This window comes from Hermetia illucens, chromosome 2, assembly GCF_905115235.1.
Source record: "Hermetia illucens chromosome 2, iHerIll2.2.curated.20191125, whole genome shotgun sequence".
Taxonomy (NCBI): domain Eukaryota; kingdom Metazoa; phylum Arthropoda; class Insecta; order Diptera; family Stratiomyidae; genus Hermetia; species Hermetia illucens.
In genome coordinates this window covers 91,498,852-91,525,848 of record NC_051850.1, presented here as the reverse complement: position 1 = coordinate 91,525,848, position 26,997 = coordinate 91,498,852, and the positions used below count along the sequence as shown (strand labels likewise).

Sequence of the window (26,997 nt, the reverse complement as noted above, 5' to 3'; positions counted from 1 at the left end):
AAACAAACATGACAAGATTTTCCATTAGTATTTGAGGGTCTCGAAAACTGCACTGTTAGGTCTTCTCGAACAATACTGTCAATGTCTATCGGTTGAAGCAACTTTGACTATTTTCTGAGGTGATTTATTGCGGTAAATGAACGAGTGACATGTTCAGAAAGCTTAATGGTCGCATCGTGAACTCTCTCGTAATTTACACCTATTTAGATGGCCGTAAAAGAGGGCATTGTGCGGCTCACCTGAGAATAAACAGTGTTTCCCAAATACATTACAGTATTTTATAGCAAAGGCGGCTAACCCGCAGATAAGTGAATGACTGATCGACAGAAAGCGAACCTAATGAGACATTAAATGGACAATTTGAAACAGATACTCAGGATGAAGCAGGGAACTATGTAAATTTGAGAGTTACACTATGGTTGAGTTATTTCGTAGTTTTGTGTGAGTTATTTAATTTCCATGAGGAAATTGAATGTAGGATTCCTTGGCATTCCTCCAAAAAAAGATTTTACGATCTTACAGATGATAGTGTCTACCTACATAAAATTCATATACATATTTCGTTAGTCGTTGCATTGCAAATGTTAGTTGAAATTATAGTATTTTCAGTCCACAGTTACGGACTGTATGTAAGTATATGATTTGCCCATTTTAAAACTGCGCAACCATAATCATGAGCAATATAGCTGTGGATTTGAGATAGTCAAAAACGATAAACGATAGCACTGCCACGGAGTTAATAGCTGTTGGTAGAACAACGCAGGTTACATAAAACGAAGGGTGAGTTTTAGGTTCTTCTAATATTTCTTGATGTATGATCCTACTAAACACGGAACTCTAAAACATTATGGAAGATTCTTGCAAATAAAGTAAAACCCCAAGTTTGGCTTGTTGCCAGTCTCCTTGGAATTGACGAACCTCTGGGTTTTGATGCAAATATGTACTATTACTTAAATTGATTAACTAAGAATTGAAACAATGAACAGCAATGGCAGTTACTGGAAGTTTAGTATTTTCATTTTCTGATAAGCAGGAGTGATTCAAAATGGAAGGGAGATCTCTATTATTGCCTTTGAGGACAGTTACCTTAGAAGTTCTAGAAAATATAAATTATGTCAGGCAAATTCATTCGGTTGATTGACTGAGTAGGCTTCTGATTGTTTTAACAGTTTAAAAGAAGTCGGGAAACCGGGACCTGGATGCTTCACATATGAAAGGTCTTGTGTTTTCTTATGTGAGGAAATATGAGTGTAAGACAGACACATAGTTAAAAATTCAATTGTGACTGTGTTTTAAGTACCATTAACACAAACAATTTTGAAAAGTACTGTATCGATAATAACCAATGTCATCCGCTTTACACTAGGAGTTCAACATTAGTAGCAAGTGTGCAGAAGTTTACCTAAAACAAATGTGGTAGTGGCATTTTGTCCTTTAGGAACTATTAATTTGACGCGAAAGTGGCAGGAACTACCGCAACTTTTTTAATAATGGCAGGATTTCCACCAAAGTTTCCGGTATCCATATCAGAACCCATATTATTGGAAAATATCACGGATCTTGGATGAACTTCGTGGGATCACAGTAAAATTTTAAAATATAATAATATGCAATTATTAACTTTATTTGAGCGAATTTCGTTAAGGACAGTATTTCGGAACCTAGGTAAGATATGGAACAATTAACCCCTTTTGGACTCTCTCGCTGCTCCCCTTTATAACAATATCGAAACCCTGCTTCAAAAAGTAGTAGTAGTGCTAGCCTATAATCAATGGAAAAAAATGTTCTCCCCTCTTTTAGATTTTGGGGAGCCGTCCTTCAACGTTCACAATTTCAACTTCTCTACCGAATTTCGTGTCAATAGAGATAACAATTTTTGAAAAAAGTGCGTGCCATCGGCAGACATACAGACAGACAGACAAGCAGACTGCGCGATAGTAAACCATACAAGCAATCACGATAGATCTGATCGATGCAGGCAGTGTGGTTAAAAAGCCACCTGGCAAGGAATTGCGAGAAAGACCCTGAAAGCGTGCTATGTGCTTTATAAGAGCCACGCGGCAGGAAGTGTAAAATGCATGATATTTAGGAAAGATCAACACAAAAACGAGCAAATGAGGTTTATCCAGATAAACCAACCATTGCGTGGCCGCACACAACCATTTGGGCCAGTCAGTCCAAGAGCTCAATATGGACGGATTATTAACGAATTCTACACAACAAAAGATAAGGCGGTATGGGCCATTGACAAAAGTGGAAAATGCAGAAACTGGACGACAGAAAGATACCTATTCGAAGAAACAATTGCAACGCCTGGTATTCGGTTGGTATGAGGCAAAATTAATGGTGGTCGTGTCTCCAGTTGTAACGTCCCGCAAAACACGAGAAGTGTGAAATATGAGCGAACTAATGTTAGACGCAAGTATATGACCCCGAGTGCGGAAGGAGGGTTTCTAACAAAAGGGAGCTGATATTGTTGGAAGCCTTTTCTTCATTGGACATTTTGCTTACGAATATTGGAAGTACCTGAAGTAATAAATGATGAATTTATCCACGTATATTTAGTTAATCATCGGAGCGCCTCCAGGATCAATGTTGAGCCTACTAGTTTAGAACGTGATGTATGACCATGTGCTATGCATCAAACTACCGCGACAAGCTGCTTTTATTGGCTATGCTGATAATATCGCCATGGTGGTAATAGACAAACATTTAGAGGATGCTGTCTAGGCATATGAGGCATCGGTTATCCTGATCAAGGAATGGCTGGTAACACATGAGTTAGAGTTGGTGGATCACATGACTGAGACTGAGAGAGCAGTCGCAAATTCTAAGGTTTCGTGCGGGACAGCATGTGATAGAATTCGGTCCCATTGGCAAATATTTCGGTGTTATGCGTACAGCTTTCGTAGTTGCGGGAATGGTGCTTATTGATATTTTGATGGAGGATATGCTAAGACTGTACGACTGTAAGGTACGCTCTAACCAAGGCACACAATTAGGGTGTGACACGGACGATAATTTTCACAAAGGCCTTATTGGCAAATTCTCCAATTCCAAAAAGTTTGAAATGTAGTCAGGGCCGCCATAAGCTGTATTCAGGAGAAGTTTTCGAAGGTTAGGACGCTTATGAAAAAGCAGCAGGGAGGAAATAACTCTCACCGTAGGACTAATCCGATACGTAATGTCTATAGATAGTTGCATGGGGTATGAGGTATGAGGAGCGGTGGTTTCGGTGAGTTAAAGTGGCTTTCGATTCTCTCCACTTCTATAAAAAAAACAGGCAGCGAACCGATGGCTTGTTTTCAAAAAAACTTTAAAAGGATTGGAGAAAAGTGGCATTTTTATATATAAGACTCAATGATATTCTTTACTTATGACGTTAGCATTTCATTTCTAGGACTTAAGATGCAGTAAATTCGCGGGATATTGATAAATTTTGCAGTATTTTCGCGAAAGTTTCCAGTACATGGCGCAATATCATCTAGGGTGAACTTAAGAGGGGTTTTTCGGACAATTTCAAAAAGTAGGATATACACTAATATAATGTTGAATGCATAATTCTTGAAGCACTGGAAGATTGCATTTCAGTGAAGTTACTTATAAACAGTTTAATCTTGGCGACTGGGGCTGGAGCAGGCAGTGCACCCGATCAAGGCACAACATCTGTTGCTAGGATCTTTCTCAGATGCTTTACTAGTTAAAATACAGTAGATAGCTACATATCTGATCTATGTCCTAACGGCAATCACGCGCGTAGATATGAGAAAACAAAGTAAATTAAATAGTTTGGCCTGGAAGCTTTAGATCAATCAATCAGCAATCAAGCTAATTCCATTTGGCAGCGGGATAGAAGTGGAGGAAGCAATCAAATGAATGAAGAGTTGGGGCTGAACACTATGACTCTGTGAGTTCTTCAATCAATTTATTGAGGAGGGTAGAACACCATCTGACTGGCAAGAAAGCACGACCTTTCCAATATTGGAAAAGAAATTCAATCTAGAAAAGCGTTCAAATTACCGTCCGATTCGGTTGTTGTCTCCATACCATGGAGATTTTTGAACGCATTCTCGACAACCGTGTTCGCGACATCGTTCGAATAACTGTGAATCAAATCGAGTTTTTCCAGGAACTGTGGAATTACTCACGTAATGCACGTTGTGCGTTTAATCATGGAGAAACACCGCGAGAAGTATCGGCTTCTCTACATTACATTTTTGGATCTGAAGAAAGCGTTTGACCTTGTGTCCCATGAACTCATCTGGTATGCTCTGCGTTGCTGCGTTAAACTGCTCGACACACAATCCGAAAAATAAAGTTCGAAGTGTGGCGGATGTATAAAAACCGCCTCGCGTCTCTGTCAGTGTTCATCAATGAAGCGCCCTCTCACCACTCCTTTTTGTTTTTGTAATGGACACTATCACATGGGGCATCCATCGTCCAGTGCGCTACACAGCCTTATGCATATGATGTTTTCCTAGCGTTTAATAGCAAAAATGATCTCGAACAACTCGTCTAAAAATGGAATGATCGCCTCATGCAGCACGGCCTCAGCTCAAATTTGAATGAAACTGAGTTTTTGTCGGGCGATCGCCATGGAACAGGCACTATCACTGTCAGTGACCGTCATCTCTGCAGAACTGAGCGATTTAAATATTTCGGGTTAATGTTATCAGCCAATTGAGAACTGCGTTATGAAATTGCTTCTCGTATTAGCGCAACCTGGATGATGTGGCGTTCCGTAACTGGTGTTCTTTGTGATTGGCGTATCAACGAACGCCTCAAGTCCGACTAGAAAAGAAAATGAATAGTGCCTCGCGGTAATGGAGACGACTATATTATCTTCGACCAGTGACGTAGCGCATACAAATCACATACGAAATAAGGATGCACCGATCGAGGGAAAATTAGAAACATTACGGTCGATGGCTAAAGGTCGAAATTCCGCTGGAAACAACGATGGATTGATCTGGTTTTTTGATGACCCGCAGATGACACAGCTTTCGGGGATTATAGAGTTACAGAAGCATCCATCCAGGTTCTCTGTTTCGTTTCAGTTAACCCATGCAGGCATAAGTTACAAAAAATCAATATTAGATTTGCGTTAAAACAGTTTTTAAAGAAGTTAATGTCTTACTGAAAGCAAATTTCTAAAGATCTAGATTCAGTTTTCAGAAAAGGGGGGAAAAAGGAGCTATTACTTTGAAGGGAGGAAGGTTCGAGGCAGTGTAGTTTGTACCATCCTTAGTTAAGGAAAAAACATTCTGGAATCAATGAGAGAGATGAAGAAAATGTAGCTGGAGTTGTATGTGCATGTATTTGAGGTGGGGAATAAGCAGAGCCTCTGAACACTCAGACAGTAATGGTTAATTGTACTTGACTTCTCCGTCTGACGAAATATCTCAGACACCTTTATGTACAGTAGGATTTCCATTAGTGAATGTGATGCCAAACGTTGCAACTGGAGCACATTAGGGCCAAAGCTGTGGTGTCCGATGTGATCACAGGCGGGGCATTAATAGGGAATATGTTATGGGGATTCCGCTTCTTCATTGCAAGAGGGACAAGATCATCTTCGGATCTTTTGAACATAAGTCCACCTAGTGAATTATGGCCAGTCAGAATGCCCACAATACCTCTGTAAGTTTTCCTGTTTTTCAACCGAAAAAACTTTGTAGTATACTTGTGCTAGGTTCTGACAAAAAAAGTTTGACGTATCAAGAAGCATTTAGGCTCAGCCATCTTTAATTATGAGAAGCTTGCTCTCAGTTTTTAAGGATGCGTTTGCCTTTCAATCGCTCGTCAATCATCCAGGCTGCTGCTCTTAGGGTTGCATTTAGTTCAGCCTGAAAAATCGTTACATAGTGTCCCAAAGGAAAGCCATAAAGCGACAACTAGAAACCATTGTAAGAACTGGATTCGGTCCTCCCATAGATATTTCAATGCTCTGTGCCTCCACGTTCGTGGCTTCCCCAAAGATCAAAGCGGAGTAGTCTGTGAGCTGCTCTTTGAATATATATATCCAAAGGCTGCAAATTGAGTAATGAATTTAGAACTGTGCTCGGTCATACCTAGATACCCACTTCTTTGCAGTGCGAGTTTAAAGTGAAAACTTTTTTGTCTCAACTTAACCCACCGCACTTTCAAACGCTTCTTCAGTCTCCAGCAACACAACACACAATTACTCCACTATGCTAAATCTTACGGTATTTCTTTGTGGTATTGTCGTTACAACAAATGATCAAGTCATATAAAAAGCCAAAGAGAAACGCCAAGTGGACGGGTGCAGGTCCTGTAGAAAAGTGATCAAGGGTTTTCACCTACTGACCGCCTCAGAAAGTAAGCAAATTAGTCCGGGCCACACAAATTGCTGCCTGCACGTTAAATATTGGTTGGTGACGATGATTATATCGCCATTATGGATGGATGATTTTAATGGTCATATTGACTGCAGAAGACAATCGGTGACATGGTGATAAAGGCTTTGTTAGTCGTAATGAGGATCACGGGCACCCCGTGAATTTTGCGGATATTTCAATATCTTGTTGTTGCTAAACATGATCTATTAAAAGGTTATTTCGTCTTTCTATATTTTATAGTCGGAACAGTAGGACATAAGTCGGCTATATTCGCATAAGACGCCGTCGTTTTCTCTCCGCCACTGAGGAGCAAAACCGTTTCCTATGAAACTATCGCTCTTCAATATCCGCCGTGGATTGTTATCTTGGAAATTAAGTCATGATTGAAAAATCGTGAGTAGCGTAATTTAAATGATGGTGATTCGCGAGAAAATAAAATATATGATCTCATTTATATTACTGCGGACTATTAGGAACATGGAAGAGATACAATCAGCTAAAAATACAATCCTTGGGGTGACCAAGCTTTGTAAGTGGGTACTTGCCTTTGGAATGATGATGTCCAAATGAAAGTCAGTGAAAAAATGTCACTATTATAAGTTTCTCCGGTTCCCTCCAATTAGCAAATTTATAAGCCATAAGTAAAGGGATCAACCGGTGCTACCTAAACAGTCTGTCGTAATGACCTTGATGATAAACTGGCAAATGGGACGTCGAGAAAGATCTGTATATACTTGACACGAATGCACACCGCATTTTGAACATTTCTGTTGACATCAGTGGAATGGAATGGTATATTGATTACCGACCTCATCCTCCACTTTCGAAAGTACTGCCGTCAGAGGACTGTGCCACAGAAGTTGAAAAGAATGACGAATGAAACCGTGGGAATTTGTACCTAACTTGCAATGTTTATGCATTTAGTTTGCCAGATTATGCACTTTAGTATGATACTTACATTCAAAGTTTCAGAATTTCAGAATGACAATTTTGACCAATTATAACTCTCAGATTTTCTCTCTGCGGCAGGCGATGGAAAAACTGTTGGAATATGGACAACAGTTGCACCGTCTATTCATCGACTTTAAAGCCGCCTATGATAGCATAGCCAGGGTAAAACTGTACACGGTCATGAGAGAGTTCGGTATCCCGACGAAACTAATAAGATTGACTAGGCTGACCCTGACCAATGTGCGAGGCCAGATAAAAGCAGTAGGATCACTCTCAACACAATTCGACATCAACAACGGTTTACGACAAGCGGATGCCCTATCATACGCTCTCTTTATCGACATCATGGGAAGAACCACCCAAGACGTACAAACTGCCTTCATCTAGATCGAGCAGGCGGCGCGAGATCTTGGGCTGCACATCAATGAAACCAAGACAAAATATATTGTGGCAACGTCAGCACCGAAGACGAATCAACCAACAACATTAAACAGCACGGGTCAAACAGGAAGAATAAGGATAGGAGAATGCAACTTTGAGACCGTTGATAATTTCTCCTATCTAGGGTCGAAAATCACAACCGATAACAGTTACGATGATGAAATCCGCGCACGGTTGTTGTAAGCTAACAGAGCCTATTTCAGCTTACAAAAAATGTTCCGCTCGAAACGTCTCACCATAGGGTCAAACCTCCTTCTTGATCTTGATCTTGCCAGTTCTCATGTATTCCTCGGAAACTTGGGTTCTTAGCAAGAAAAATTACGAACTCTTGGCCGCGTTCGAGAGAAGAATCCTCCGAAGAATTTTTGGCCAACTACATGAGGATGGACATAACTACGAAATCTATGAGCGATACCATAACCGTCCGGTTGTGGATAAAATCCGGCTCAATAGGTTACGGTGGGTGGGTCATTTAATCCGTATGGGTGAGGATGATCCCACCCGGAAAGTCTATACGCGCAATATCTATGGTAGAAAAAGAAGACGAGGCAGACCCTGCCTAAGATGGAGCGCTGGCGTAGGTCAGGACGCCAGACAGCTTTTAGGGATATCGAATTGGTGGATCTGGGCGGAAAACCGGGGTGTCTGGAGTTGCTTATTAAGACAGGCCTAGACCCGATACCGGTTGTTGCGCCGTTGATGGTGATGATAACTCTGTTAGAGATAGTGCGACCAAAAGTTGATGATTATAGGATAAACTTAAGGTGGTTCACAGTCAATTTCTAAAAAAATATACTGATAATAAATATGGTAACATACTATTATTAACTTTATTTGTGGTGACCACTCTATTTCTTTTCAGATATTTGGCTGCTTGAAATAACTGATCCCTCGGCATTCCTCCCCTTTGCAGCCAGTGTCAAAATCGATCGGTGAAATAATTCAAGGCCCATTGCATACAATGGGATTCACACGTCCCATTTTTTACCAAAGTTTGTACGAATGGGAGCAACTGTTTCTGAGATAATAGGTGCGACAGACAGACAGTAAACCGATTTTAATAAGGTTTTGCTTTACACAAAACTTTAAAAAGGTTATCCAGCAGAATATTCAAATTAGCGTTCTATTCGGTTGTTATTCCATATCATGGACATTTTTGAATATGTTCTTTACAACCGCGTTTCTTCTTCGAATTACCAAAACCAAACTGTGTTTGATAAGGACGGGGATAATACTGACGTAATACATGTGCGGTTACTCAAGGAGAAACACCGTGGGTAGCATCGCTCTCTCTCTACATTGCATTGCATTTGATAGTGGACCTCAAAAACCTTTTGCATATGTGGGGAGTCCCCTCCAAACTCAACACATGGCTTCATGTCATATGTAAAGGGGTTCATAGATAGCAGCTTCTCACCAAATTTCGTGACAACTGGTTCAGTCGTTTCCGAGTAAATCGCGTGTGACAGACGGGAAAAAACAAGCCATTGAATCGATTTTTATAAGGTTTTGTTTCACACGAAACCTTAAAAAGGATGAAGAAAATGCCATTACACTGTCTGACGGATAATCATGATATTGTTTTTAGCTGGCCCTAAAAGAAAGAATATTTGAAGTCTATTAAAACAGCTTTTTTCGCACGAGCGAACTTCAATTTCAATATCTGCCGTTTCCTCTTACTTCGAAGTCCGAATATCCCAGAGGTTCGTTTTCAACAAAGACAACCTATTCAAATTCCTAGGGTTCGAATTTATTCTTGTTTAGGGGGCATCAGGACTGTAGTAATCCTTGTATACCAATCTTCGGTACCCGAAGTTATCAATTTATCTAATATATTTCTATGTGTAAAGTAACATGTAATTAGGGCAATTAATTCATATGTATATTGTTCTTAAAGTTTTTCGTCGATTAATTCGTCACCGGATCTACGATCTGTGAATTCGGACCAGTGTAGTGCTAATAGGACGACCTAAACTAAAGTTGTTCCTGATTCTGATAGAAATCTGAAATGATTGCCCGCTTTTCTCAAGCTGAGATGAATTTACATCCGCGTGCCTGGCCAGCTGTGTTTAAATATTTCAATAAGATACGGACTTTTCAAAATAGATGCTTCATGTATTTAGATTTATAATCTGCATCATTTCTAATTAAAAAGCTTAATTTTTTTATTGGAAGCAAGGTCTCGAAGCAACTCGTATGCTAATGTGTAGAAGCACAGCTACAAGTATGCCCATATGTGTTCAGATTGTCGTGTTTTACATAACCATATTTCACGCTGTTTCTCGATCCGTTATCATTATTACTTTATTTATGTATGTAAAATACATCATTATGGTTAGGATTATTCATAGGTATCTTCCTAAACAAATAGGAATAAATTTCAACTGTCACATCCATCATTCCTATATGAGATTGAGTGACAGTCGCCGCCATAGAGGCTGGAAACCATAGTCACCATTTTCAGTTAATCATTGTGGCGGAAACAACGAATCGCCATTAGATTGTCCCAAACCTCTGACCTGTCCTTAGGTAGAAATGACACCAACCGAAGTTCAGTTGGGTATTATCACTATTTACTTGTACATTGATAAAAGCTGGATAAAGAGTGGAAATGCGAATCACTATGACGACCGCAAGATAAAGATAATAATTTTCTAATTTATTACACGATAATTCCGAAGCTCAGATTTTCGCGAAACATATGGTTCCATGCTGAAGGTGATATGTTTTCAGTGATAATCACGGCGCCATGGAACACATTATTCCAATAACAAACAAAACATTTGAATGGTCCGGTAAATCGATTCACACGACCATTAGTATGTAAATTGTTATTAAAACTGATTGTGTTTATCAGAAAATAATCTGTTGATGACATTTCTCTACTTCAGGAAGTGCGCGTGCAATGTGATATATGGGCGTGGGATTAATAGCGTAAAATGTAAATTTTGAGGACACTTAGATATTCACTTCGGTTAGGAAAAATGAGTCCAGTTTGATAATATGGTACTTTTTGGTCTAATCATTTCAATACGTTTTGCTGTCGTCGCAGCTGTATTTTTGATGGTAAGTATGCGGTTTTGCCCCTTTAAGGATACGCTCTCAAAAAATGCTAGTTAGGTGATGCTACTTTACTACTTACTTGTTGAACTAATTGTTGGCTGTAGCAATAGTAAATATGTCGGGGAAACCGGAAGCTAGGCGCTTCAGGTATGAAAGGTTTCGTTTGTTTCTTCTGTGAGTATATTTAAGTGTAGAACTATCCCATTTGTACGTAGCCCATTATGTATATGCATTTAGCATGTCTGAATACCCACTGTAGTGTGATATTGATATTCAGTTGCAGTAAATTTACCCGGAAAAGTCTATTTTGAGCTACTGTAACTTTGTTACTAATAGTATGAATTTGGTCAAACTTGGGGATTATATGCTTTATATTATATTTTATACTTCTACCAACTTTTATAACTCTGGGATAAACTTTTTTCCGATTTTTCGGTTTGGTAGTTTCTGAGAATAGGCCCCCCGCCCCCCCCCCCGCCTTTCTAATAAATCTCAAAACTAAAACCGGCTTTGACAAGTACTAATCGAGACCTTTCATTTGATATCCCAGATGACTATATTCGGTGAAAAAAATGTTTACACCCCCCCTTTTACATGTATGGGGACCCCCCTTACATCTCAACGTAGAAGGATATCACTCACTACATGCCTGGGTGTCCACAGTTCTTACCAAATTTCATGTCAATCGGTATAGCCATTTCTGAGAAAAGTGCGTGTGACAGACATACATACAGACAGACAGCCAAACAGACAGACAGACGGACTGTCTCAGATGATGCAGCATTCGTCATCTCTGGAATGATGCCGATTGACATCTTGGCAGATGAGATGGCGAATATATACCATGCGAAGCCAATCTCTCCCTTATCGCAGACGAAGTACGCTGAGAGGGAGAGATTCATAAATAGATGGCAAGAGTGGTGGGAACGCTCGGAAAAGGGTCGGTGGACTCACAGGCTCATTCGTGCCATCAAGGAGTGGTTGGAGAGACGACACGGTGAGATTAATTAGAATCTCACCCAGTTTCTCACGGGACATGGAGGATATCTCCAATACCTTCACAGGTTTAAATTGGAGACCTCACCCGACTGTCCAAATTGTGAGGGAGCCTCAGAGGACCCAGAGCATGTATTCTTCCACTGTCCGAGATTTGTGGAAGAAAGGAGGAATCTAGAGGATACTCTAGGGGAGGTGCTGGTACCAGAAAATCTGGTGCCGAAAATGCTACCACATCAAGAGAATTGGGATACGGTCAACTCTATGATCGCATCTATTCAAGATAAATTGCGAAAGGCAGAGGAAAGGAAAAAAGCGCCGTCACGTGCGCCTCTATACGCGGCGAAATGGGATTAAGCTAGAGTGAGCTGACTCCGCCCCATGATGTAATACCTTATGGTGGTTCCGCGGGGCAGGGAGGAGTCGGGGGTGGTTTTAGTGGGTAAAAATCCCACACGCTGGTATGTCCAGACCAGTGTCTTTTGAAGATTTCCACTTCCTCAAAAAAAAAAAAAAAAAGAGAGACAGACAATTCAAGAAAAGGGGGTTTTGGGCGATGACAAGGAAGAAAGAGAAACGGTTGAAGGAGCTATGCTGGGTCAACTTCTCAGAGATGGAACATTTCAAAGGCTTACAGGGAAATGTGGCTGAATTACAACGAAGCGAATTTGGAACGAGCCCTGAACGGCTGTATCAGAGTGTCGATCAATCTTCAGAATAAACTCGATTAATGCAACACAAGGTCTAGAAGAAATGATGTTTCAAAACGGTATTATTTCACAATTTTGCCTTTACCCTCTTCTTGAGAAGCAAATAAATATTAACTATTGAACGTTAGACATGAAGTTTAAGGAAGTAGAATCCAAGAAATTGTTAATAGGCGAAACAATGAAGTGGAGAGCGATCAAGGAGTCGCCAAACATAGCAGCAATCTTTAGTATTACCAGATGATTTGAAGAGTACCACTACTTTGTATAAATTTATAATGCGCAAACGATGTAACTTTGACAACTTTGTGGGGACCAGTTAGTCTGGTTCCAATTCTTGCATTTCCTGGAGGTCAAATAATCTTACCTTATAATCACAATTTATGTCTACAAAAAATAACATACTAGCGATTAGGTTTTTAGAATTTCCTAGTCCCACAATGCGATTTCGTTTCATTTTAGATATTCCTGATTACTAGTAGCGGCTCTGAGCAAATAATCTGATCGCTGACTCAAAAAAAGCTAAGAAAGCCTTAAACCGAAAAATGAAAATGTAAGAAACCGCGAATTTTTGGACACTTTTGGAAGGCAATAATAAGAAAATAAGATAAAGACAAATCGAGAAACCGAAAGATCAACGCTTCGGGTATGAAAGGTTTGCTTATCTGTCGGATGCATCACATCGATCAGTGCAGAAATGGAGTTGAACGGATAGGACGTCTAATCTTATTATTTTTTAAATTAATCTATTCCTTTCATTCTTTTAATTATTAAGTTTTTATAAGCATGTAACATAGATAAATTTGTATTTTCATGTGTTTCAAATATATAAAAATATTTTAAAGAAGACGTCTTGATTTCTTCACTTAAACCGAACAAATGCTCCTCAAAATACACACACAGTAAAAGCACGGAACGATGTGTCCAAGGAGAACGGTGGGCGTCAACAACAGTGTGACACCAACCACATTCGAGCGTACGGGGTTAGAGGAGGCTCCTCAGGGTCGAGAGCCGGATCTGTTTAGGAGAAGTTCAACGAGTATGAGATCTCCTCCAACATCCAAGGCAGAAAAAGACCTGCGCCAAAGGCAGAAAGAAGAATGGCTGTGGAAAAAAAGTCCGATCTAGAAAACCCATCCTTCAGTTTGCTTGGAATTTATTAAAGATAAACACAAAGTGCAAATCAAGCATATGGTGAGACTTATCAGAGGTCTATATAACAAACCGCACGAAGATTTGAAGGAGAGTTCTAAAATTACTCCTTCAACGGTAACGCAGTCGACGCACATGACACTCAACCGTAGTGGATGGACAGAGAAAAAAGAGAGGCAAAGGAAGAGGAACATCCAGGAAATTAGCAGGTTCCTAAAAAGCAAAAATGCGGATCGCCCACTTTGAGGAACGGCCCTAAAACTTTAGTAGGCAGAAGAATTCCATCAAACTTGGGCCAAAAAAGCTTAAAACGAAGAAGGAGAGGATAAGTATCCGTCCCAAGGCGATCATCATTTCAAGCAAGGTTGGTATGTCGGTCGCAGACATACTAAGAACGGTGAAAGCGGATCCTGATCTCAAAGAGGGGGAAAATGTAAGCAGGATTCAGAGGAACTAAAAAGTGGATCTTATGCTGAAGCTGAAAAGTCCGAAGGGAATGATCCCGAAGGCTTCCGTAGCCAAGTAAAAATTTACTTGCTCGCTCGCTCTAGACCTGCTTTCGCAAACCACGGACGACTGTAGATGGCATATACGTCTATAGGTGCTATACTCCTCCAAGCTTGACGTTGACTGAATTCGAGGAGATGTTGGACAGATTGGTCCTGGACGCAAAAGGGCGAAGGTCAAAATTCATCGCCGGTGACTCCAATGCATGGGCTACAGGATGGGCATTTCGAATGCAATGCTAAAGAAACGAGCGGAGTTTATAGAAAGACCGCTTTAAGAGTGTGCTGTGGTTTTAGAACCATCTAAGACGAACCGGCCTAGGCGGTAGCGGGAACGATACCAGTCGGCATTTTGACCGATGGGGTGACGCGCATCTATGCTGGACTTGATTTTTATCCTGATCGTCACGTGAAAAATGTCGAAAGGGAGGAATTGTTAAGCAGGTGGCAACAACGGTGGAAAGGGGGGGAGGGGGAAAGTGACGATGGACCCACAGCTTTATTCCAAACATCAAGGTGTGAACGGAGAGAACGCATCGTGATATAAACTATGATCTCATGCAGTTTCTCAAGGGGCATGGTGGATACTATAAATACCTCTATAGGTCTAAACTGGACAGCTGAACCAACTGTCCCAGCTGCGACGGTATTTCGGAGTATTTGGATTCGCAAGGGAAAGGGAGAGTCTAGAGGAGAACAGTAGCACCGTGGTTTTAGCGGGTAAAAATCCCACACGCATGCGTACTAGTGTCTTTGGAAGATTTACACATTCGAAAAACAAGTCGCACAAACAGACAATGAACCGATTTCAATAAGGTTTCGTTTTCAACAAATGCAGAGTTTTGAATTTGAGTCATAATGAGCTATTTTTCTGAAACCTCTTCTGTATTTTCAGGTGCTACGTAACCATTTCTAACGAATTTTAGTAATGGTCTGGCCGCCTGTTTAATGCAGAATTAAAATGCAATTGCTACCTTTAATTCTCTTTATTTAAACTTTGGCAAATTTCCCAAATGCGAACTCTTGGCCGCGTTCGAGAGAAGAATTCTCCGAAGAATTTTTGGCCCCCCACATGAGAATGGATGATTCCGTAGCCTACATAAGGACGAAATCTACGAGCGATACCTTGACCGTCCGGTTGTGGATAAAATCCGGCTCAATAGGTTACGATGGGCGGGTCACTTAATCCGTATGGATGAGGATGATCCAGCCCGGAAAGTCTATAAGGGCAATATCTATGGTAGAAAAAGAAGACGAGGCAGACCCTGGCTGAGTTGGAGCGATGACGTAGGTCAGAACGCCAGATATCGAATTAGTGGACCTCGGCGCAAAACCGGGGCCTCTGGAGTTTCTTATTAAGGCATGCCTAGACCGGATACCGGTTGTTGCGCCGTTGCTGATGATGATGATGACATTTCCCAAATGACACATTTCCTTTTGTTGTTGTCCGATTGTAGTTGCTCATAATTGCATTCTGTAGGCAACGATGGTAATTAATAGACAAGGGGCAGCTTCCCCCAAACTACAATTTTTAGTTTTAAACGTAAATATATATTTCGATAAGAATGATTGAGCTGGTCTGGAAAAATAGTACTCGTGTGTTCGACATATTGAATCTGCGATCAAAGAAATTTTTCTGTATGGCTTCTGAAACTTGATGAAAGTTTAGAAAAGTTCAGACTTAAAAGTATGTGTGGTATCTGTAGTATAGGTCCCAGGGCGAAACGTGGATTGCTATCCACGATGGAGCATAAAACCTGGGAAATGCCTGCTGAACCAACACCAACAGCTCTACTACCAAACCCTATCTCCACCTCTACGTGGGGATCGCTGGAAGTTTTTTCTTCATGAAAAACTGCAGACGGAGAAGGATGAAGGCGAGTCTCTCACGCCTAAAAACGGGACAAAATGTACCAACTGGTCCTCCAGGTTGGGGGTTGGGTAGGACTGACAACCCTACACGGAAAACAACTTGTTACGAAGCCACAACAGGAGCCTCGGACAGGATGGAATTTACAACGACGAATCCGGCAAAGACAACGGATTAACGATTTGCGCATTTTCTCATGAAACGTGGGCTCCCTGTACAGATTGACTGCTGTTGAGCAGCTAGCCGATACCCTGTCCCAATATAAGGCTGATGTAGCAACGTTGCAAGAGATGCAATCGACAGGGACCGGTTTCCTAGAGAAGAGCCGCTACACCATATATTATAGCGGCCATCCAGTAAACGGTGTGCTCGGCGTAGGTTTCTAAGTCAGTCAACAAATGAAACCTGGTGTTATCGGCTTTGAAAATATAAGCGAAAGGCTATGCATTCTGCGTTTGTGAGGCAAGTTTACAAATATAAGCCTCATAAATGTCCACAACCCTACAGAGGAGACTGCAGAGTCGAAGAAGGATACCTTCTACGGTGCAGTTGAGCGGACCCTCGAAGCCTGTCACAAGTATGATATCAAAATCATACTTGGAGATTTCAACAGTCAAGTAGGGATGAAGCCCATATTCAGGCTATAAGTCAGCTCCCATAGCTGATATAGGGATACCAATGACAAGTCCACCCTACTACTGACCTACGCTGACGATACTGATATTATGGGAAGAACAACCTGAGATGTACAGTCTACCTTCATCCAGATCAAGCAGGAGGGGTGCAAGATATTGTCCTGCACATTAATGAAGGCAAGACGAAGTACATGATGGCAACGTCAGCGCTAAAACGTAAAGAACGAACAACAGCGAATCGCACTGGTCAAACAAAAACAATGAAAATAGGAGGCTACAACTTTGAAACCGTTGAAAATTTTTCCTATTCACGGTCGAAAATCACAACCGATAACAGCTATGATGATGAAATCTGCGCACGGTTGTTGGCTGTCAACAGAGCCTATTTCAGCTTACAAAACTGTTTCGCTCGAAACGTCTCACCATAGGGTCAAAGCTCTTACTGTACAAGACTATGATCTTGCTAGTCCTTTCGTATTCCTCGGAAACCTGGGTTCTTAACAAAAAAAAAAACCATTCAAGGGGTTACGATGGGCAGGCCACTTAATCCGTATGGATGAGGATGATCCAGCCCGGAAAGTATATAAAGGCAATATCTATGGTCGAAAAAGAAAACGAGGCAGACCCTGCCTGAGATAGAGCCATGGCGTAACTCAGGACGGCATACAGCTTGTAGAGATATCGAATTGGTGGACCTCGGCGCAAAACCGGGGTGCCTGGAGTTCCTTATTAAGGCATGCCTAGACCGGATATCGGCTGTTGCGCCGTTGTTGATGATGATGATATTATCTGTAGACGGCCATGGTAGAATTCGGTATCCCGACTAACTCGGTAAGACTGATTTGGGTAACTCTGATCACGAAGACAGATAAAGGCAGCAAGATCACTCTCGAGACCTTTCAACATAAACAATGGGCTAAGATAAGAGGATGCCCTATCATGCATTCAATCAACCTGAAGAATGAAAAGTTATGCAGGCACCATCTTCCTCAAGTCTATACTGACGATGTCGACATCATCGGAGAACTATCAGATATGTACAAACGATCATTTCTCCTATCTAGGGAGGAAAATCAAAACTGACAATAGCTACGACGACAAAATCCGCTGACGGTTGTTGGAAGCAAACGGAGCCTATTGCAGCCTGCAAAAACTGTTATGCTGGAAACGCATCCCCGTAGGGTCAACTTTCTTACTGTACAAGACATTCTGATAGTCTCCATGTATTTTTTGCCTTCTTAGCAAGGAAAATTAGTTGTGGATAAAATCCGACTCAATAGGTTGCAGTGAGCCAATTACTTAATTTGTATAGATGAAGATGACCCAAATAAGGCAATAACTAAAGTGGGATGTCTGATGATGATCATGATACCTATTTTAGTGAGAAAAGTTTAAAAAATATATGACGCTTGTTCTGAAATGCAGAGAGAGATAAGTTTTTTAATAGGTTTTGTTTGTCTGGATTTACACGGAAACGATTGTCGCGAAATTTGGTGGGGACATGTGGTCTAGATGTCCCTTTACATGCAACGAATGGCATCATTTTGCATGAGGATCAAAGGGGCTCCCCATATATGCGAAGGGGGGAGCAAACATTTTTTACATAGAATATGGACATATGGGGTATCAAAAGGGCTCAATTACCACTTTTCGAAAATGATCTCATTTGTGACATTGGGTGAAACACAGAGAAGTGAGGAAAGAAAATGTGTGCAACAAAAAGTGAAGCAGGTCTCGTTCTCAGAACTTATCCAACCGAACAATCTGAAAAATCACAGTGATTCCCTTATGCAAAATCTAAGCCTCAAAATACATCCTATTCCGATATCAGCTGAAATAAAGCTAATAATAGCATATTATTATATTTTAGAAATTTCTCTAAAACTCTAGAAAGTTTATCTAGAAATACGAAATTTGGTATATATAAGACATAAATCTGGAAAGTTTGAAGGCAATCCAGCTATTACTAATATCATTTAGTAGGGCAAAGTTGTGTATTCCACGTGAATTTGGTGCATGCAGTAAAGTGGAGATATTCAGGTGCGTATATATAACATATATGTACACACCAGTAATATTTATGTCTTTAATATGTACATATATCTGAAAGTTTGGAAATACATACATAAAGGAATATTTTGAATTTATAGCTACCCGCGAAAAGAAAAACGTGCATAGAAAGTTCCTCACAGAAGATTAACACACAACCTTTATACTTGAAACGCCCAGTTTCTGGTATTGCGACTTATTTGTAGTTCGGCGTGTATCTAGTTCTGGAAAAAAGGCTCGAACATTTTTTCGTAGCTCTTTCGAAGCTAACACTGCTACCAACCGTAAGAATGGGACCGTATTCAAATAATCAAATCCTGTTGTTTGAAGGAAGAAGGAAGTTAGAAATAATATTTTCCATTTTTTCCAGGGCACTTGCAGAAATTGACTAGGCAAAGTACAGAACTGTGATGCGAAATTCATGTGGATATTTTAATAACTCAACTTTTTTGGTCTTCCAAGGAGCAAAGGCGCGATGCGTAACGTCTACCTACCTTTTGAAAGATAGAAGCGGAGTGGCTTAAAGATATTGTTACTTCCAAGTTCAAGCCTATGACTCGTGCGCTAGAACTTTCTCAAGTTGCTGCTAGTTCGAAGCCCAGAGACATCCCGGTTTTGCGCCGAGGTCCACCAATTCGATATCCCTAAAAGCTTCCTGGCATCCTGACCTACGCCATCGCTCCATCTTAGGCAGGGTTTGCCCCGTCTTCTTCTTCTACCATAGATATTGCCCTTATACTTTCCGAGCTGGGTCGTCCTCATCCATACGGATTAAGTGACCCGCCCACTGTAACCTATTGAGCCGGATTCTATCCACAACCAGACGGTCATGATATCGCTCATAGATTTCGTCGTTATGTAGGCTACGGAAACGTCTATCTTCATGTAAGGGGCCAAAAATTCTTCGGAGGATTCTTTTCTCGAACACGGCCAAGAGTGTTCAATTCTTTTTGCTAAGAACCCAAGTCTCCGACGAATACATGAGGACTGTCCAGATCATTGTCTTGTACAGTAAGAGCTTTGACCCTATTGTAAGACGTTTCGAGTGCAACAGTTTTTGTAAGCTGATATAGGCTCTGTTGGTTGACAACAACCGTGCGCGGATTTCATCATCGTAGCTGTTATCGGTTGTAATTTTCGACCCTAGATAGGAGAAATTATCAACAGTTTCAAAATTGTAGTCTCTTATCTTTATTCTTCCCGCTCGACCAGTGCGGTTTGATGTTGTTGGTTGGTTGGTTTTCGGTGCTGACGTTGCTACCATATATTTTGTCTTGCCTTCATTGATATGCAGCCCAAGATCTTGGGCCGCCTTCTCGATCTGGATAAAGGCAGTTTGTACGTCTCGGATCGTTCTTCCCATGATGTCGATATCGCCAGCGTAGGCATGTACTTGGGTGGACTTAAAGAGGATCGTACCTCTTGTCGTAGACCGTTATTGATGTCGAATGATCTCGAGAGTGATCCTGCTGCTTTTATTTGGCCTCGCACATTGATCAGGGTCAGCCTAGTCAGTCTTATTAGTTTCGCCGGGATACCGAATTCTCTCATGGCCGTGTATAGTTTTACCATGGCTATGCTATCATAGGCGGTTTTAAAGTCGATGAATAGATGGTTCAACTAGTGGCCATATTCCAACAGTTCCATCGCTGTCGCAGAGAGAAATCTGATTTGTTGCTGATTTGCCTGGAGTGAAGCCTCTTTGGTATGGACCAATTATGTTCTGGGCGTATGGGTCTATCCGGCCTAGCAACATAGCGGAGAATATCTTATAGATGGTACTCAGCAACGTGATACCTCTATAATTGCTGCCCTGTGTGATATCTCCCTTTTTATGTATGAGACAGATAATGCCGCGTTGCCAATCGTCAGGCATTGATTTCCATACCCATACCTTGAGCACAAGTTGATGAACCACTCGGTGTAACTGGTGGCCTCCATATTTAACCAATGCGGCTGTAATTCTATCGGCTCCTGGCAACTCTACTCCTCCTTTAAGCCGATGAATTTCACGGACTATTTCTCCTATACTTGGTGGTGGTAGTATTTGTCCGTCGTCTTGAGTTGGTGGGACCTCCAACTCGCCGATGCTCTGGTTGTTCAGTAGTTCATCAAAGTACTCAACCCATAACCTTTGATAAGGAGAGTAATACGAATTTAATCCCAAATTTTCATGTAAATTCATACCACATCGATATTCTTTGACGATGTTCTATAAAGAAATCAATATTGCTTAGCATTAATGGCGCCATTCGAATTTTATATAATTCTTAATATCACAGCATCCACTTGGAAAATTTTCTGAGTGTCAGGTGAGGTTGAGAACTCTATGAAGAAGTTCAACTACTTGCTTTCGCCGTTAGCAGCTCTCCAATGCCCTATTTACTCATTTAAACAGCATTATCGATGTTAAAACGAAAATAATTGTACTTTGAATGTTCTTCATAATACGATTTTCTTCATAATCATAAGATAAAGAAAATAATTCGCTATAAATGTTTTAGTCTTTTCATTTGCAACTTTTGTGTGGGCAGAATGGAATGTCCTCCATGATTGCTCGGTTGAGCAAAGGCCAATGCTTTAGTTTCAAATGGTTGCACTGATTTCTGCGTTGCGGTGGCATCTATTTTATTTTTAAAATTAGTCCACTATCTTTCAGCCACGACATTTCAATGCTGTGAATTTTAATTTTTAATTAATCGACCCTAAAAAACATTGCAATCCGTAGATATAAAGATAGTTTGAACGTTGCAAACATCTTAGCACGACTTTCTTCATTACCGGACATTTTTTCAGCGTTATTTTATCACAACCATATATCACTATCAAAGTTGATTTAATTATCAAGGAGTTGAGTAATTTTGGAATTTTAACGCAACGGTAATTATCAAAACTGCATTCGACATTTACCATGGGCAGGCTTGTGTGGCAGTTTTTGTACGTCGTATAGTTTTAATGATGATGTTACAAAATTAATCTTCGAAAAAATAGATCTAAACTCTCTATTAAGCTATTTTGAATGCATAGTTTCGAGGTGGCTCTATACAGCCGAATGTCGCTTGTTTCAGCAGATTTATATCTATTTTTTTAATTTATCTCAGAAATCATGTTTTGTTAGCTTCTATTTGTTTACCCAGTAGCTTCGGTGTCAAATTAGCAATAAATTCGCCATCAATCTTCTAGAGTTTTCCAAGTCCTTGATCTTATCTCATTTATAATACCTTGGAAAGCAGGGAAATTCTCGAGGCCTGCCTTTAGTAAATTGATTTCAGGTCAATATTTTGAAGTCGGTTTTACCCCGTGAAGGAATAATTCAAAATTACATAGAACTGCGAAAGTGCTTCTTCATTCCGTTTGACCACTACGTGAGGATAATGCTAACTACCATGTTGTAACAGTTTTCTACTTCATGAGTTTGTAGAAGGTTAATGTCTTCATGCAGTACGTGATCGAAAACAAAAAGTGTTTATTGTTATTATATTTGCGTTGATTGTTGACGAAAGGTTGTGTATTTGAATGACTGTTGAATATTATTGGTAAATTATTCATCAAGTTTCTCGCTTAACTCTTTCGTTTTATCATTTGTGGCCGGTGTCTCATTAAGTGTCCACATGCACGAAAGGAATGGATAAAAGTATGCTTTCCATGCAGCTTATTACCAGGCTATTTATTTAGACAAAAGACGACCTTCAAAAATGTTTGGATTCAGTTAAAGAAGCAATTGCATAATGCAATGGATTCATTGTTGAACGGGCGATCCTCAAGTTTTAGAATAATAAAACGGCACTTGTCTGGCATATTGGGTGCTGAATGATTTTCCGATGTTTTGTATCATGAGAACTAGCATCCACTTCATGCTCTGGATATACTGAAATATTTTATTATTCTTAATTTTTTGGAATAATATGAGGGAAAAGAATTTCAATACTACAGCTTATCAAAATTATGATAATCCGCCTGGAAGGTTGCGGCTTATTTGAGTCGAATATTACACAGTGTAGTTGTTAAATTTCAGGACTGGTCTTCGGAAAAAAAGGAAAAGATTTTATTGAAATTATTTTATATAGATACGGTTCACATCGATGTATACGTTTCGTCTACCCCTCTAGAGCATATTTGTAGTTTGCTTCTATGATTAGATTTTAGTTTTGACTTGGCAAATAATAAATAGTCGACTCGAGTCAGATCAAGTCGAAGAATGGTAACCTTTATTTTATTTTGTGGAGACTCAATTTCGCGTTATGAGTTGTCACATTGTCATTCAAGAGAAACCATACTTTGGATGCGTAGAAATCTGGATGAACGTCGAAAATCATTTCGAGGGGCTGATCCATTACCCCTTTATGTAATTCTGCATTAATTATTTCTTTTTTTTTGCCAAGAGGGATGATAAAGTTTTGACTTGGGACTTCTGGAAGAAAAGGTTTCTTTGCATTTCTGAATTTGGACCAACTCAAATTAAACTCTGGCGTTTGCTTTCGGGGTCATAGATAATAGGATTCATTATCGGTCACAATTTTATTTAAAAATACTAATAATAATTTTATTTAAAAAAGATTACGACAAAAGGTTACTCTGTCTCCTGTTTGCTTCGCCGTTAACGGATGTGACATGATGCGAATACCTCATTTCTAAGGCTTTCTGCAATTATTTTAGGGGCGGTTTCTTTTTCCATCTAGAACTGTTTATTTAATATCCTGATCGTTGAATCACAATCTTCTACTAAAGCAGCCCACATATTTTTGACATTTTCTAATGTTCGGCTGAATTTTTTTATATAACTCGGAAAATTTGTGCGGGGTAAGCACTCACGCCGAATGCTGTTTATGGTTTTGTCGAGATCTAATTGTAGCAGTAAGTGGGGTAAAGCACGCTGCCACCTTGTGGGTTGCAAACATTCAACTGTCTTAATCAAGTAGGAGTACATTTTGACGCAAGTCGTCTGTGAAAGCACCGAGTTCACAAAATAATTTTGAATGATCGCAAAGTGAAGTTGATCGAGGTATTTGAGGCAGTAAAGATATCAAAGGAACATGTTCGATATATGGCGCATGAATGTTTGGGTATGCGAAAGCTCTGTTCAAAGTGGGTCTTACGCGAGCTCACTGTCGACGAAAAATAACAACGAGCTGACGGTTCTAAGCAGAGTTTGATGCTTTGCTCTTCTTCTTCCATAAAAAAAAAACCAAATTTATGCCTTGATATGCAACAATAGGCGAAATATGGCTTCACTTTTTCACACCAGAATCAAAACGATTGTCATCTGGGTGGACTGCACGTGGTAAACCGACTCCAAAGCGTGTAAAGACGTAACTGTCGGCTGGAAAGGCTATGGCACCATTATTTTGGGAGGCGCATGGTATAATATTTATCGAATATTTTGAACATTATTGGAGCATTTGAAGGATGAAATCGCGGAAAAACGTTTCTATTTGATGAAGAATAAAGTGCTGTTTCATCAAGACAATACATGTTGGCAAAATTGCATGAATTAGGCTTCGACTTGATTCCGCATCCACGTATTCTCCAGATCTCACTTCAAGTGATTTTTTCTGTTCTCAAACGCCGCTGGAAAGAATTTAATTAATTTAATTTAATTTAACTTAGGCCTATTTTCAGGCTAAAAACAAATCTTACTATAAAAAGGGTATCGGGAAATTGCATGACCTTTATAATCGTTGTATGGCACTCAAAGCAAATATATTGAATAATAAAATCAAATTTTATCAAACATTTTTTATTTCTACGTTAGCCTACGAACTTTTCAGTCCAACTGTTATATCTCGCGTTTCAAATAAGTCCAACAATTCTCTATTGGGTTGAAGGCCGGATAATGGAAAGGCCTAGACAGTAGATCCAGATTCAATGAATTTAGATAATTCCTGCTGGTTTTGGATGTACATTAAGGTGCATCGTATTGTATGAAGGTATATTCTGTACGAGGAAGCTGCAGATCGTTGATATATGGCAGAAAGATGTGAGAAGGTCTAGAGCCTTTCCCAAAATAAGTCTGTCTTCCCTTTGAGCAAATATTTTAATTTGTTCCACAGCACAGGAGACGCTGATCAGACTAAACCTAGAGCATGTATTCTTGCGAGGAAGAGTCTGCACGCTTTCCTGTGCTCGGACCTGAGTTCCAGTGACCTAGTTGTGGTCAAGCTGGAGCAGGTGGGGGCAGAGAACGTGTATATTTCCTCGACGTACATGGCTCACGACCGATCAGCTCCGCCAGAAGAACTACAACATCTGGCGAACACCATAGCAGCAAAGAAAGCCAACCTGCTGATAGGCTGCGACGCAAATGCAAGGCATACGCTTTGGGGCAGCTCCGAAATCAACGAAAGAGGTGAGTCATTCTTTGATTTTATTATTACTTCAAATCTACCGGTGTGTAACAGGGGCAGTACACCAACCTTTCATTTCCCCTGCTCGGAGAACTGTGACGGTCGGGAGGAGGTCCTCCTTAGGGTGGAGGACTGGAGAGTGTCTGATCAGAGATCCTTCTCTGACCACAGTTGGATACTCTTCAGTCTAGATCTCGCCGCAGAGGTCTCCAAGCCATTTGAGACCCCAGGAGGATCGATTGGAGAAAATTTGGTCAGGTAATTAAGAACAAACTCTCCGGTGCGCAAATTGGTAGGATTGGCACGACAGACGAACTGGAGTCAAAGGTTGGGGCTCTGGAGAAGGCTTTTGATACCGCCTTCAAAGTCTCGTGCCCTACTAAGTACAGCAAAAAGACCCTGCCACCATGGTGGAACGAAGTTCTCTCTAGTTTCAGGAAGCTGACCAGAGAAATCTTCAACATCTGCTACAGGCAAAAATACTGGCAGCCATACAAGGACTGCCTAAAGAAGTACAAGTCGGCCATCAGGACCGCCAAGAGGCGGTCTCGGCTAGACTATTGTCAGAACATTGAAAGCACTAGTGAATCCGCGAGACTCAATAAGATTCTGTCCAAGGAACATAAGAGTCCTTCCTTCCTTAAAAAGTCGGAAGGCTCCTGCACGGAATCTTCTAACGAAATCTTGGAGCTGCTGGTGCAAACGCACTTTCCCTCCAGCGAGGAGGACTGTGAGTCAGAACCTCGCTTGGACCGGTATTGGATTGGAGGGGTATCTCACGCATTGGATTATATCCATGCTGAGTACCAGGATAATCCAGTCCGATCTGGGAGGCAACCACTTGACCAGAGCTGTGAACAGAGGCACGCCCCAGGGTGGTGCTATCTCACCGGTGCTCTGGTTAATAGTAATGGACAAAATTTTACGTACATTGGACAGCAGCGGGGTGAAGGTGATGGCGTGTGCCGACGACTTGGTGATATTAGTATCAGGGATGTTTCTGTCCATTATGAGCGACATCATGGAAGGAGCGTTGCGAAAGGTGTGCCAACCCAACCAAAACGCAACTGATGCTATTCACCACCAAGACAAGGATACCTGAATTCCATCTACCACGGCTGAATGAACAAAGATTGGTTCTTTCCTCTAATGTAAAGTATCTGGGTGTAATGAACATAGAACTGAGAGTTAAGAAGGCCTGTATAGCCTTCTATGCCTGTAAGAGAACCTTTGCGAAGAAACGGTGTCTCCGGCCGAGGATGGTTCTCTGGATGTACACCGCCGTAGTGCGTCCGATCCTGACGTACGGATCTATTGTATGATGGCAGGCTTTGAAGAAGAAATATAATAGAACGAAGCTTAATAGGATTCAAAGAACCGAGTGTGCAGGTACTACGGGGGTTCTGCAGTCCTGCCCGGCAGATGCTATCAATTTACTCCTGCATCTTCTCCCCTAGTCCTCCACATCAAATATGTTGCTGCGTGCAGTTCCGTCAGACTACGTGAGTCCGGATGCTGGGCAGCGAAGTCCTACGGCCACAGCAACATTCTAGATGAAATACCTCGAGAAATCTGTGCATCCCCCACGGACTATGTCACACGCAAGGTGAACTTCACGAGAAACTTTGCTGTGGGCCTTCCAACCAGGGCAAAGTGGAAGACCGGCGGCGTGTTGCAAGACTATGACACAGTATTCTTTACGGACGGATCAAAGACGGCCTATGGAGTCGGCGCGGGAGTTTTCTCGAACACACACGGTGTATCCAAGTCGTATGGTCTCCCAGGTTTCGCCAGTGTATTCCAGGCGGAAGTACTGGCGATATTGGAAGTCTGTCGATGGCTGGAGCGTGATTCGAGCCCCAAGCGTAACATAGCGATTCTGACCGACAGCCAAGCGGCCATCAAGGCCTTGTATTCAACGACG

At 41.0% G+C, this 26,997-nt stretch overlaps 1 protein-coding gene across 1 annotated transcript in view; it reads right to left on the bottom strand.

Annotated features, from left to right (window-relative positions):
- Nucleotides 1-26,997, bottom strand: part of LOC119648162 (sensory neuron membrane protein 2) — a 208,885-nt gene that overhangs the window by 43,246 nt on the left and 138,642 nt on the right.